The sequence below is a fragment of the Phocoena sinus genome, chromosome 1 (genome assembly GCF_008692025.1).
Source record: "Phocoena sinus isolate mPhoSin1 chromosome 1, mPhoSin1.pri, whole genome shotgun sequence".
Taxonomy (NCBI): Eukaryota; Metazoa; Chordata; class Mammalia; order Artiodactyla; family Phocoenidae; genus Phocoena; species Phocoena sinus.
The window spans coordinates 79,244,118-79,258,022 of record NC_045763.1 but is presented as its reverse complement, the minus strand read 5'-3'; the positions used below and the strand labels follow the sequence as shown (position 1 = coordinate 79,258,022).

Sequence of the window (13,905 nt, the reverse complement as noted above, 5' to 3'; positions counted from 1 at the left end):
ATGTTGATCAGGAAAAAGTCTGTGAATAGCATTTATTCTCCACTTTCAGTGTGCCACACACTATACCAAACACTTTAAGAATGTTAGGTCATTTAATCTTCTAAAGAATACCACCAGGTAATAAGACCAGTGATTACAGGGGCCTGCGTAGGTAGGTAGCAAACAGGAAACTAAGTTTTATACAGAAAAATGTTCATTTATTACAACATCAAACACAACAAAACGAAACAAAAAAGCCCCCCCAAAACCAGGGACAACTTAAGAGTATTATACCATATCTACATGAGGGAACATTATGCAGTCATTAAAAATAATGCTTATGTGGAAAATATATTTAAGGTTTTAACCATCAATTATTAAATGTACTTGTAGGACACAGTTTATAAGCTGGAGGTCAAGCCATAAATTGACCTCTACATATAAGTCATAATCTGCATATATTTTAATTATAAAGCATAAGACTTCTCCATTATTTTGTTTTTCAGGATTTTGTGGATCACCCACAAAAAGAGATAAATGTTTTTCCCTTTAGGCTCAACAAAGTAATAAATTACTTCTTTCATATAAAAACTTTCAATTTGTGAACTTATGCATCTTATTATCTAAGCTTCTAGTAGGCAAAATAAAAAGCCATTTGACTTTAAATAATAAAACTAGTTGATGCAAATGAACACAGAAAACACTTATAAAAAACAGAACATGAAAAAAATGAGTCAAGACACAATGTGCCAAAAGGTCTCATAGACAGAAAAAAAGGACTAGAAAAAGATATCTTGGCAGTGAGTATATGAGCTCAGAGCTTCCTACCTCATTGCTTCTCTCTGACACATAATTACTATGGGAGAGAATACTTGTCAGGAAAGGGTAAGGATGAGTAGAGGATAATTATTTTAAGATGAGCAAATGGCATTTAGAAGTGGTGGGTATTAATGCTATAATATTCCATTCAAGTTAAAATTTTAAGTATTTTGAAAACAGTTATTTTGGGAAATAAACTGCATAACTGAACCAGGGGTTGGTAATTTAGACTACTTTATTTTAGATTAGAAAAGGAGAGGTCTACTTTCTCCTATCTTCTTCCACGGTATCAGGGAGGAAAACTTGTTATGGATAAGGCAAATGCAAGTGGTATAGATACCAGGGACGAAATTAGTAATTCTTAAAAGTTCTTATACTTTTCACACTGCTAAAATTGTAAGAGTATATCTTTCTCTGGATGAGAGAAGGTCAAATCACCTCCTTTATATTTTTTCTAGCCACTCTGGTAAAACTCACATATTAACTCATTTCTCTTTCCTCTGTTTATTCCGTTCTTCAACCTGAAGTATGTTAGAAACACCTGAGATTTGGGATGGAAGGTTATCTTAAGGCCTACATTAGCTTTCCTGGAGTTCTACATGAAATTTTAGGTATAAAGTTCTTCACTTTTTGTTACTTTGCATTGTTCCCTGTATCACTCTCTCTACAATTTAAGGGGGGAGAGTGGCTACAGTCCAAAGCAGATTAAGATATTTTATGTCTACTCATAACACTGTTGCATGGAACCCCAATCCTCCTTTAACTCCTAACATCTACTGCAATTCAGTAAAGCAGGGATATAGTATCTGAAAAGCAAAGTACCCTCTATATAGGGAAATGCCACTGATATTTATTGAATTTAAACTGCAAGTATGACTGCTCATTTGCTGGCAATTTTCCAGATGAAGCAGGTCCATTCCATAAAGCAAGGGCATGTTTGTAGGTAATGTCAAACCTCAAGAGCAACAAAATTCTACATGGAGTAAAACCACTGCCAAAATAGCTGAGCAGTATGATCTGAGCTAAGTACAGATTGGCAATACTGGCAAACTGTCCCAACTTGTGTTTCATTTTGTCGTCTTATGAATCTGAACCTAGGATCAAAGAAGAAACTGTGGTAGAACTAAGGAATCTATGGTTTGTCTGAAGTCTCTGTAAGGCCCAAAAGTAAATAGTAGGTACTTTTTCTAAAGTAGTTGGCATGATGATTTGATACACATATACATATATATACTAATAAAGAATTCCTCCCATCTAATTAACACATCTATCACCTATTTTACACACACACACACACAATATTTATATTTGGTAAGAACATTTAAGTTCTGTTCTCTTAGCAAATTTCATTCACACAATATAGTATTATTAACTAGTCACCATTATACATTGCACTATACATTAGATGCTCAGACCTTATTTATCTTATAACTGAAAGTTTGTACCTTTTTACCAACCTCTCCATACAAGCATTTTTCTACTCTTGGTTTCTATGAGTTTGGCTTTTTAAGATTTCACATGTAAATGATACCATGTAATATTTGTCTTTCTCTGTCTGACTTCTTTCACTTAGCATAATGTCCTCAGGTCCAACCATGTTGTCACAATGGCAGTTTTTCCTTCCGTCTCATGGTTAAATAATATTCCATTGTACATATGTACCACATTTTCCTTATCCATTCATCTTTTAATGGACACAGACTGTTTCCAGATATTGGCCATTGTGAATAATGCTGCAATGAACATGGGAGTGCAGATATCTCTTCAATATCCTGTTTTCATTTCCACTGAATATATACCCAAGAGTTGGATTGCTGGATCTTATGGCAGTTCTATTTTTAATTTTTTGAGGAACCTCCATACTGTTTTCCACAGTGGCTGAACCAATTTACATTCCCACCAACAGTGCACAACGGTTCCTTTTTCTCCACATCCTCGCCAACACTTATCTCTTGTTTTCTTGATGACAGCCATGCTAACATGATATCTCACTGTGGATTTGAATTGCATTTCCCTGATGATTAGTGATGTTGAGCACCTTTTCATGTAATTGTTGGCCATCTGGATGTCTTCTTTAGAAAAATGTCTATTCAGTTTCTTTGCCCATTTTAAATCAGATTTTTTTTTGTTGTTCTTGCTATTGAGTTGTGCAAGTTCTTTATATATTTTGCAATATTAATTTCTTATCTGATAGATGACTTGCAAATATCTTCTCCCATTCTGTAGATTGCCTTTTCATTTTCTCGATGGTGTCCTTTGCTGTGCACAAGCTTTTTGTTAGTAACTACTTCTTTTTTTAATTTAATTTTAATTTTAATTTTTGGCCACACTATGCGGCTTGTGGGATTTTAGTTCCCTGACCAGGGATCGGACCCGGGCCCTTGGCAGTGAGAGCGTGGAGTCCTAACCACTGGTTGTCAGGGAGTTCCCAGTAACTACTTCTTAATAAATGGAACTACTGGGCATTTCTTTTGGCCTAGAGACGCACTGTAAAAAAATTACTGGAACACTGAGGATGTTGTGAATCGAGAAAGTTTGGGAACCTCTGATAGGTGAAAATGAGAGGCAGGTTTCACTGCTGAAAAGGAATGAAAGGGCAAAAAGCAAATTTTCTGCAGCTACTAAAAGAGAGAAAATTATTCAAAGCATGGAAAATTCAAAAGCCAAGGAAAGGTGAGATTTGTAAAGGTGCACATGTCAGGTGTCACAATAATTGGTCTCCTCCTTTGATTATTTGGTCTTCTATGGGCTTCTGAGGACAACATAGGCTTGGGAAACATCAACTAGGGTCCCAGCAGTAAAGAGACTGCACACTCAAAAAGAGTTTAAGTTTTAAAAATTGGCTATTTATGAAGGTAAGATTCAGGTTAAGGAATCAACAAGGATGGAAGTATCTGAGGATTAGCTACAGTAGAAATCTATTACCACTCCTAGCCTGAATGAGCAAGAAGAAACAGTTATCAGAATTCAGTGAGAACTGGATCTTGGAAAAGGGACTGTCAAACAGGAACTGTAGCCATAGATGAACACTGCTGTAAAAAAGGGAAGGAGAGAAGGAAACAAACACCCTGATTACCCTCTCCTCCTGCCCTTAGATCGTCTAACATTGTCTCCCCTTTCATGTCAGAGCCCACTGATTCAAACCTGCAGCTATCATCCTCCAGAGACAAAGAGAGGGACAGGGAAGGGGGCCATCAGAATCTACTATGGGGCAAAGAGAAAACTACCACCTCAGGAAACAGTAATATCTGTTTTCAGTTCAGGAGTTCAATAAGGGTGATTCTCAGCTGGAACTAATGAGACAAAAAGAAGGAAACCTTAGGATCTTTTGGGAAAATGAGAAACACAGAGAAGACTGAGATAATGGAGAATACAAAGCTATGACCTCTGCTTGAAAAGTCTGCCCCCTATAGATGTGGGAGCAGAAAAGAAAACAATTGTGATACAAACTATTTAGTGCTGTAACAGTTATATATAACTGCACCCTATATCAATTCACATCCTAGAAAAAGTTCCAAAGACTCACTATTATTCCAAACCTATTACAAACTTTTCTGCCTCAGTGTCTACACATATAGTTCCTATTTCTAATCATGTATCTTATTTCCCAACCAAAACCTACATACCTATAAAGACAAAGTTGAAGGATGCTGTGGGGGCATCAGTAAGGAAATGGTAAAGGGTAATAATAGTTTTAGGGTAAACAGAGAAGAAAATGAAATTTTCTGATGGCCCCTTCCTAAACTCCTTCCTGAAGAATCAAGGAAATGGAAATGTTTGACCAAACATCTAGCTGTGTGGTAACAAAGAAGTAAAAGAGCCAGAGGAGTAACAATAATAACATAAGCTATCATTTACAGCAAAACCATTATGTACAAGGGGTTAAACTAGGTGCTTTATGCAGATTTGGTAACAGTTTAGGATACTAAATTTAAGATTTCAGAACAATTCATTGCTAAAATGACAAGGAGCAAAGGTATACTGGGGTTGATGCATTCAAAGAAGTTTGAAATAATATGTTAAATGGGTTGTTGTTTAGATAGTTAGATGTTTAAAATCCCCCATAATGATGATGGGATGCTGGAGTGAAGAACCAAAGTCCTTAAGGATACTGGCAAGCGCCTGGTGGTCAAGAGATGATAGAGGGGTGGGGGGAAAAGATAATTATATATATAGTTCATTGGCTCAGAGAACTCATATAGCCTCAGCGGATATGATGTGTCATTTGATAGTAATAGAATTGGAAGCAGCAAAAGAGGTAAAAAGGGTAAGTATTATTATAGCTCCATTGTAAGTTAAAAGACAGCATCTCAAGAATAAAATACCTAGGAATAAACTTACCTAAGGAGGTAAAAGACCTGTACTCAGAAAACTATAAGATACTGATGAAAGAAATGAAAGATGACACAAACAGATGGAGAGATATACCATGTTCCTAGATTGGAAGAATCAACATTGTGAAAATGACTATACTACCCAAAGTAATCTACAGATTCAGTGCAATCCATATCAAATTACCAATGGCATTTTGCACACAATTAGAACAAAAAACTTTACAATTTGTATGGAAGCACAAAAGACCCCGAATAGCCAAAGCAATCTTGAGAAAGAAAAACAGAGCTGGAAGAATCAGGCTCCCTGACTTCAGACTATACTACAAAGCTACAGTAATCAGGACAGCATGGTCCTGGCACAAAAACAGAAATACAGCTCAACAGAACAGGACAGAAAGTCCAGAGATAAACCCACGCACCTATGGTCACCTAATCTATGACAAAGAGGGCAAGAATATACAATGGAGGAAAGACTGTCTCTTCAATAAGTGGTGCTGGGAAAACTGGACAGCTACATGTCAAAGAATGAAATTAGAATACTACCTACACCATACACAAAAATAAACTCAAAATGGATTAAAGACCATTCTGAATGTAAAGTCAGATACTATAAAACTCTTAGAGGAAAACATAGGCAGAACACTCTTTTATCGCAGCAAGATTTTTTTCTATTCACCTCCTAGAGTAATGAAAATAAAAACAAAAATAGACAAATGGGACCTAATTAAACTTGAAAGCGTTTGTACAGCAAAGAAAACCATAAACACAACTAAAAGACAACCCTCAGAATGTGAGAAAATATTTGCCAACAAAGCAACCGACAAAGAATTAATCTCCAAAATATACAAATGGCTCATGCAGCTCAATATCAAAAAAAGAAACAGCCCAATCAAAAAATGGGTGGAAGACCTAAACAGACATTTCTCCAAAGAAGACATACAGATGGCTAAAAAGCACATGGAAAGATGCTCAACATCACTAATTATTAGAGAAATGCAAATCAAAACTGCAATGAGGTACCACCTCACACTGGTCAGAATGGCCATCATCAAAAAATCTACAAACAATAAATGCTGGAGAGGGTGTGTAGAAAAGGGAACCCTCCTACACTGTTGGTGGGAATGTAAAACTGGTACAGCCACTATGGAGAACAGTATGAAGGTTCCTTAAAAAACTAAAAATATAGCTATCATATGATCCAACAATCCCACTCCTGGGCATATATCCGGAGAAAAACATGATTCGAAAATATACATGCACCCCAGTGCTCATTGCAGCACTATTTACAACAGCCAGGACATGGAAGGAACCTAAATGTCCATTATGGAGGAATGGATAAAGAAGATGTGGTACATATATACAATGGAATATTACTCAGCCATAAAAAAGTATGAAATAATTCCATTTGCAGCAACATGGACTGGACCTAGAGATTGTCATACTGAGTGAAGTAGGTCAGACAAAGACAAATATCATATGATATCGCTTATATGTGGAATCTAAAAAAAGGGTACAAATGAACTTATCTACAAAATAGAGTTACAGATGTAGAAAACAAACTTATTTGTTTACCAGGGGGTTACCAGGGGGTAAGGAGGGGGGTGGGATAGACTGGGAGATTGGGATTGACATATATGCAATACTATATATAAAACAGATGATCAATAAGGACAGTACAGCACAGGGAACTCTACTCAGTACTCTGTAATGGCCTATATGGGAAAAGAATCTAATAAAGAGTGGATATATGTATATGTATAACTGATTCAGTTTGCTGTACACCTGAAACTAACACACACTGTAAATCAACTATACTCTAATAAATATTAAAACAAACAAACAAACAAAATATAGCATCTCAGATTAAACAATATGCCGAATGTGGGAATTCTCTGGCAGTCCAGTTGTTAGGACTTGGCATTTTCACTGCAATGGCCTGCGTTCAATCCCTGGTCAGAGAACTAAGATCCTGCAAGCCGCGTGGTACGGCCAAAAACAACAGTAATATGCTGAATGTTAGCTCACACATGGAAGAAATTAAAATTTCTTTGTATTTCTATTCTATGGCTTGTTCTATATTAAGATGTTTCACACCCCATTTAGATGTTTCCATGCATTTTTATCCTTTTATAGGGAGGAAAGCATCTTGCTCATTATCATGGTTTCTATGAGGAATAATTTTCATTCTTCTCCTAAATATCTAGGTCTCTACCTTAACCCTCTTATTCATCTCCTGGAGTGAGTTATCTGATAAAAGACTGGGAGAGAAACTGGACATGAATAATCCAGTCCATTTCTTCCTTTCTTCCTTGAGAGCCGGGCTGTTAAATGGAAGTATACAATTTGTTTTTCTCTGCTATGCCTTAAGTTTTATATGAGCTGGAGCCCACAATGATCTAAGGGACTGAGTATAGCCCCATTATTGTTGCACACCCAACCACACTTTCAAATATCAGCTCATAATGACATTTTACTTTCCATTAGTCACACCTTTCTTTCTTTTAACTAGTTCAGAACGTGGGTAAGGAAGAGCCCCACATACAAAACTTCCAATCGTTTTCTTAATGGCTCATTTTAAGACAGCCAAGGGTGGCCATACATTTCACCAAATCTGCAATATGATAAACAGAGATTATGAAATGGATCTCAGGATAAATAAAGACAATTAATTCAGGGAGAAGAAAACGTAAAACTGATATCCTCTAAAATGTAAGAGAGGATATTATCCCCGTGAGAGGAAAACAAGATATTTAAAAGAATAAACTTTTAGAAATTAAAAATATAATATCAGATATAAGTTTGTCAATCAAATCTTGGCAAATAAAAGTATCAAACTTTCCCAGAAAGCAGAACAAAAAGACACACTGACAGACAATAGAAAAAAGATAAGAAAATCAGAGGATCAATCTAAAAGATTCAATTAGCAAGAGAGACACTGAAAATGAAGAGGAAATTATCAAATAAATGCGATTTCTCAAATCTGAAGAATGAGCTTTCAAAACTGAAGGTGCCACACAGTACCTATCACAAAGAGTGAAAACCACCTACACCTAAGGTACACCATTAAGAAATCACAGAACCCCAGGGGAAAAAAGATAAAAATCTTTAAATCTTTAAAAGAGAAAAAGCAAATCAAAATCAAAGACACATACGCAATCTCAACTACAAGACTAGAACTACAATTCCTTAAAATTCTTAATGAAAATAATCTCCAACCTAGAATTCTAGACTCCAAGCATGACAGCAGAATAAAGATATTTCAGATATGCAAGATCTCTAAAACTTTCATTCACTCTTTTCTCAGCATGTAAATGTGGGATATGATCCACCAAAATGAGGAAGTAAAACAAGAAAGCTGAAAGAGAAAGTCAAGACCCAGGTGATCCAATAGGATTATGGTGAAAGATAAAAGCTATATAGCAGTCATTTAAATTGGAGCAGAAAGATGTAAGGCCCCAGAAAGGATGTTGCTGGGGAGTAGAGTGGGTCCCAGGATGACTGACAGCTTGCTGATACAACTGCCTACATAGAGTTATTCTAGAGTCCTTCTGGAGATTCTGGTGATAAAGGATAGGTATATAGAAAACTAAGCAAAGCAAAACAAAATAAACAATTAAAAAAAGGGCAATTATTTGCCCAAAGTGAGTCTTGGTACTAAAAAGAGAATGTAATCATGGTATGGAACATGGTTCATCTATAAACAATATTTACATAGTCATAATAATATAAACACTGAGTTACTGATTTAACCCAATTATTTGGAAGAATGAGGATAGGAGTGTGGATGGTTTAAGAGTAGTATGTATAGGCAATTTCTGAAAATGTGAAACCAATAAATAATAAGAATCCCTTGAGTTCTTGGATACCTTAGCCTCTCACTCCTACCAATATTTACAATCTTTCCACAATCTCAGCTGTTTGAATCCTTCTCTCTGACCATCACCTCCTAACATTCTACTAGCTCACTCTTTCTAGTCCCTCAGCATCCACTGGTCCTTCAATGCCACTGTTACTTCTAATCTATTAACCCTATTACATTTTTACTGGCTCTCACTTCCTGGATGTTCTCTTCTTCCTTTTCCATTGATCAGTGAACGTTCTCTAGTACTCTGCTCTTAACAGAACTGGCTCCTGCTAAAATTTTTCTAAGTTTCAGTTCATCCTGTTTTTAATATTGATAAAGATCGTTCTCTATTACATTAGCAAAGTAAATCAAAAGGAAATGTGAATGGGAAAAGGTTAGATATAAAGGGTCCTGCTTTTTATTTCAATCTCTCATGGGAGGACTAAACTTTTACAGCAGGAGGGCTGAGGGAATTCAGAAAAAATGTGAAATTACATAGCTACTGTGTTTATAATAAACATTAAGAAAGAACAAATTTTATAAGAAAATATAAAAAGGGTAACCTGATAACAGAAAGAACACAGAACTGACAGGACACTTCAGAATCCTAGATTATAGCTTAGGCTAGTTATTTAACCCCTAGGCCATAATAATATCCTTATTAATCTGTAAAATGAGGGGGCTGGATTACACCAGCAATTTTCAAAACTTTTTTTTTTTAAAGCGGCAAATTCCAAATGACATCTTACCCAGAATCTCAAAACAAAAAGAAAAAAAAAAGGGTCTGTGTTGCCATCTGAAATAATTCTGCAGAGCCCTGAGCTCCCAGGAACATAACTGAACTTTTCTAGATCATTCTAGATCTAGATAATTTCTATAGTATCTCAAAACTCAAAAAAGACCTATCTGGGTGTTCCCTGGTGGCCCAGTGGTTAGGATTCTGGGCTTTCACTGCCATGGCCCGGGTTCAGCCCCTCGTTGGGGAACTGAGACCCCACAAGCCACGTGGCGTGACCAAAAATAAAAAATAAATAAATAAAAAGACCTACGAATTTTTGTATTTTGGAAAGGATAGAAACAGTATAGACAACTTAGTTCCAGAATGTCACAGGAAAGAAACTTGACATTTGAGGCAAAATACTGAGCATGAACATGTCAGTTTAAGATAATATTTTCTATAAATGTTTCTATAAACATTTTCTATAAATAAATATTCTATAAATATAAGGAATAAAGTAAAAGACTAAAAAAAGCACATGAAAAGTAAAATGTACTGTGTAAACAGAAGGATTTATCACAATAAGGAATGTGGCCTCCAAAGAGGAGCTTATAATCCAATTAGGGATACATAACATGCATATCAGGAACCCAGAAGGTCTAACTGGCCTCTGGGAGAACAGCTTTACTTAGCTATGCAGTGTCTTCAATGTTTTTAAGGGAGGGTTACTCCAAAGTGGGAAGAAAGTCTGATGCCATGAAGAAGAAAAACAATTTTAGGTGAGAATTAAAAGTGCAAGTAAAAACAACCAATCAACAGTTATCAGTCTTTCTAGTTTTCTAAGCTTGTAGCTTGGGTAATATTGAATTATTTTCTCTTTACCAGGCTTTCATCGTCTTCTGCTGTTTCCTCCTTTTTGCCACTAACTTTCTATCTCATACAAATCACTACAGAGGAAAGAGCAGTTTGAAGGACACTCGAGGCCTAGTACCAGCTCTGAAATTTATCAATATGTAATCACTCTGGTTCTCAGTTTCCTTAATTATAAAATGATGGCAAGACACTTAACTACTTTTATGTTCTATTTTAAATACAAAACTCTAACACAATAACCTGGCTACAAGAGAAATCTTCTAAGCAGCCATTTTCCCTTTAACAATAAATGTCTTAAATTTCATTTTGATCATAACACTCATTAAAATCCTATAATTACTTTAAATAGGCTCTGAAATGAAAGAAAATGACATTCAACCAGTTAATTTCCCATTACTTAACATGCTCTTCCATTATACTCAAATTCATAGCCACATGTCACAGCCTAGGGCTAAAGAAAGAACTAAAGTCACTGAGTAGCTAAATGTGCCAGGCAACACAAAGCATTTCTTCTTAATAGTCCTGTAAGGATTATATTTTATCCCCATTTTAAAGATGGTGAAATAAATGCCCAGTAATAAGGTTATGTATCTTGTCTACCATCAAATATCTAATAAGTAAGTGAATCCAGTTTGTCTGGCTTCAAGACCAATGTTATAGCAAACCTATTAATTTAAGAATGAATGGAAACTGAAACATTTTAGAGTCATAAATATTACATGTATTCACAGTTTAGAAGGAAGATGCAAATATAACAAGACATGTATATAACGATATCCATATACACTAACAACCTCAACTGCATTTCCCTCTCTGGTGGGCTTGACTGAATTATATTGGTCTAACTATTTAATTAAACAGCTAATTTACAGCATGTAACAATACTAGTTCTAGCAAATATCAGAGCTGAAAAAAAATCAGAGTTGAAAAACAGAAAATATCAGACTTGAAAAAAATCTTGGAAGTGTAATCTTTTTCTGATACAACAATTCCCTTAAATCTCTCTTATATGAGTTGCTCATTCAACTTTATTGAGAGAGCCTTAAGAAACTAAAAATAGAGCTACCATATGATCCTGCAATCCCACTCTTGGGCATTACCTGGAGAAAAACATGGTCCAAAAGGATACATGCACCCCAATGTTCACTACAGTGCTGTTTACAATAGCTAAGACATGGAAACAACCTAAATGTCCATCAACAGAGGAATGGATAAAGAAGATGTGGTACCTATACACAATGGAATATTACTCAGCCATTAAAAAGAATGAAATAATGCCATTTGCAGCAACATGGATGGACCTAGAGACTGTCATACTGAGTGAAGTAAGTCAGACAGAGAAAGAGAAATATTGTATGACATTGCTTATATGTGGAATCTATAAAAAAAGAAGATACAAATGAACTTATGTAAAACAGAAACAGACTCATAGACTTAGAGAACTAATTTATGGTTACTGGGGGGCAGGGTGGGAGGGAGGAATAGTCAGGCAGTTTGGGATTGACATGTACACACTGCTATATTTAAAATGGATAACCATCAAGGACCTACTGTATAGCACAGGGAGATCTGCTCAATATTCTGTAACAACCTAATTGGGAAAAGAATTTGAAAAAGAATACATACATGTGTATGTATAACTGAATCACTTTGTTGTACACTTGAAACTAACACAACTTTGTTAATCAACTATAACCCAATATAAAATAAAAAGTTAAAAAAAAAACTTTACTGAGCGAGAACTTACTACAGCAGCTCAGTTCATTTTTTAATAGTACTATTCTTTGTACTGAAATGAAATCTACCATCATTGACTTCTGCTTTGTCTTCCACACCCACAAAGTATACAGTCAATCCAAGGATGGAAGGAACCTGTACTACAGCTTACCACTTGCCCCTTTTCCAAGCATCTGGCAAACACTGCTACTTGATCAGCATAAACAAGGAACCATCCAGTAAACCTTGACAGTGAGCTCCAGAAAGTTACCACCAATCCATCAGAGTCAACACACACAAAAGGAAATCTCACTGCTATCACTAGTTTAATTCTTGTTTTACGTGTTCCTCCTTTTAACTTTAAAGAGTTACCAAATCTTTGTTAAATCTCTTCTTTAATAGATTTTAAATCCCATTTTCCTTCAACTGTTCCATATGTTAACAGGATTTTCATCACCTCACCATTCCAGCAACTCTTCACTGGATAAGCTTTTATAAGGTTAAGATCTGATCTAGGGTATGATCTGATCCAACCCAGAGTTTTCTATTTCTCTTTGGCAAACCTTCCTTCTCCTCCTATACTTGGAACACTACTTAAGATTTGATTGTTAGACCTTTTTATTCTTTCTTTATAAACTCTTTCCCATTATGGGCTGCTAACTCTTTTATTAGCTTCTATATTTATATCATTTCTATTTGATCATCTAAATCAGATGATGAAAAATCCCCTATTAAAAGTCCTTCACTATCTTCTAATTTATTGACTATAAAGACCCTAGTAATCTGACACCCACCTGCATCTGCTCTTTTACTTCTTTACACTGATCTCTGTTCATGATTTTTATTCTTGCAACACATCAAGTTTTCTCCTACCCCAAGGCGTTGTATGTTTTTTCTCCTTTGCTGGGAACACTCTACCTGGATCTTTGTAAGTCTGGCAACTTCCCCCCACTGGGTTTCAAGTCAGACGTAGCCTCCTCAAAGAGACTTTCCCTAATTATGTCCTCTACCTAAAATAGCCCCCACCCCCTTCTTTACAATACTTTATTTACTTCCTTCATTGCACTTGAAGATTTAAAAAAAAAAACTTGTTAACTATTTGTCTTCCCTCATTAGAATATAAGGTCCATAAATATAGGGACTTCGACTATTTTGGTCAATCATAACCAGCATCTAGAATGGTGCCTGACACAGAACAGAAAATCACTGACTATTAAGCCTAAGAGTTCCATTACAGCAATTCCTACATATATCTCTTTCTTTCTATTCCTACTGCCACATTTTTTTTTTTTTTTTTTTTTGCGGTACGCAGGCCTCTCACTGTTGTGGCCTCTCCCGTTGTGGAGCACAGGCTTCGGACGCGCAGGCTCAGCGGCCACGGCTCACGGGCCTAGCCGCTCCGCGGCATGTGGGATCTTCCTGGACCGGGGCATGAACCCATGTCTCCTGCATTGTCAGGCAGACTCTCAACCACTGCGCCACCAGGGAAGCCCCTACTGCCACATTTTACTTCAAGTTCTCTTCACCTTACAGTTGTAGCACTGGAGTAACCTCCTGCCAATTTATATGCCTTTAGTCTCTATTCTCTCAAATTCATTCTTCATACATACCCCAAGATCAAT

The 13,905-nt window shown here is 36.1% G+C and overlaps 1 protein-coding gene across 3 annotated transcripts in view; it reads right to left on the bottom strand.

Annotated features, from left to right (window-relative positions):
* The window catches only part of PKN2 (protein kinase N2), a 172,180-nt gene that overhangs the window by 68,223 nt on the left and 90,052 nt on the right, over positions 1-13,905 (bottom strand). The gene's annotated exons all lie outside the window — the stretch shown is intronic.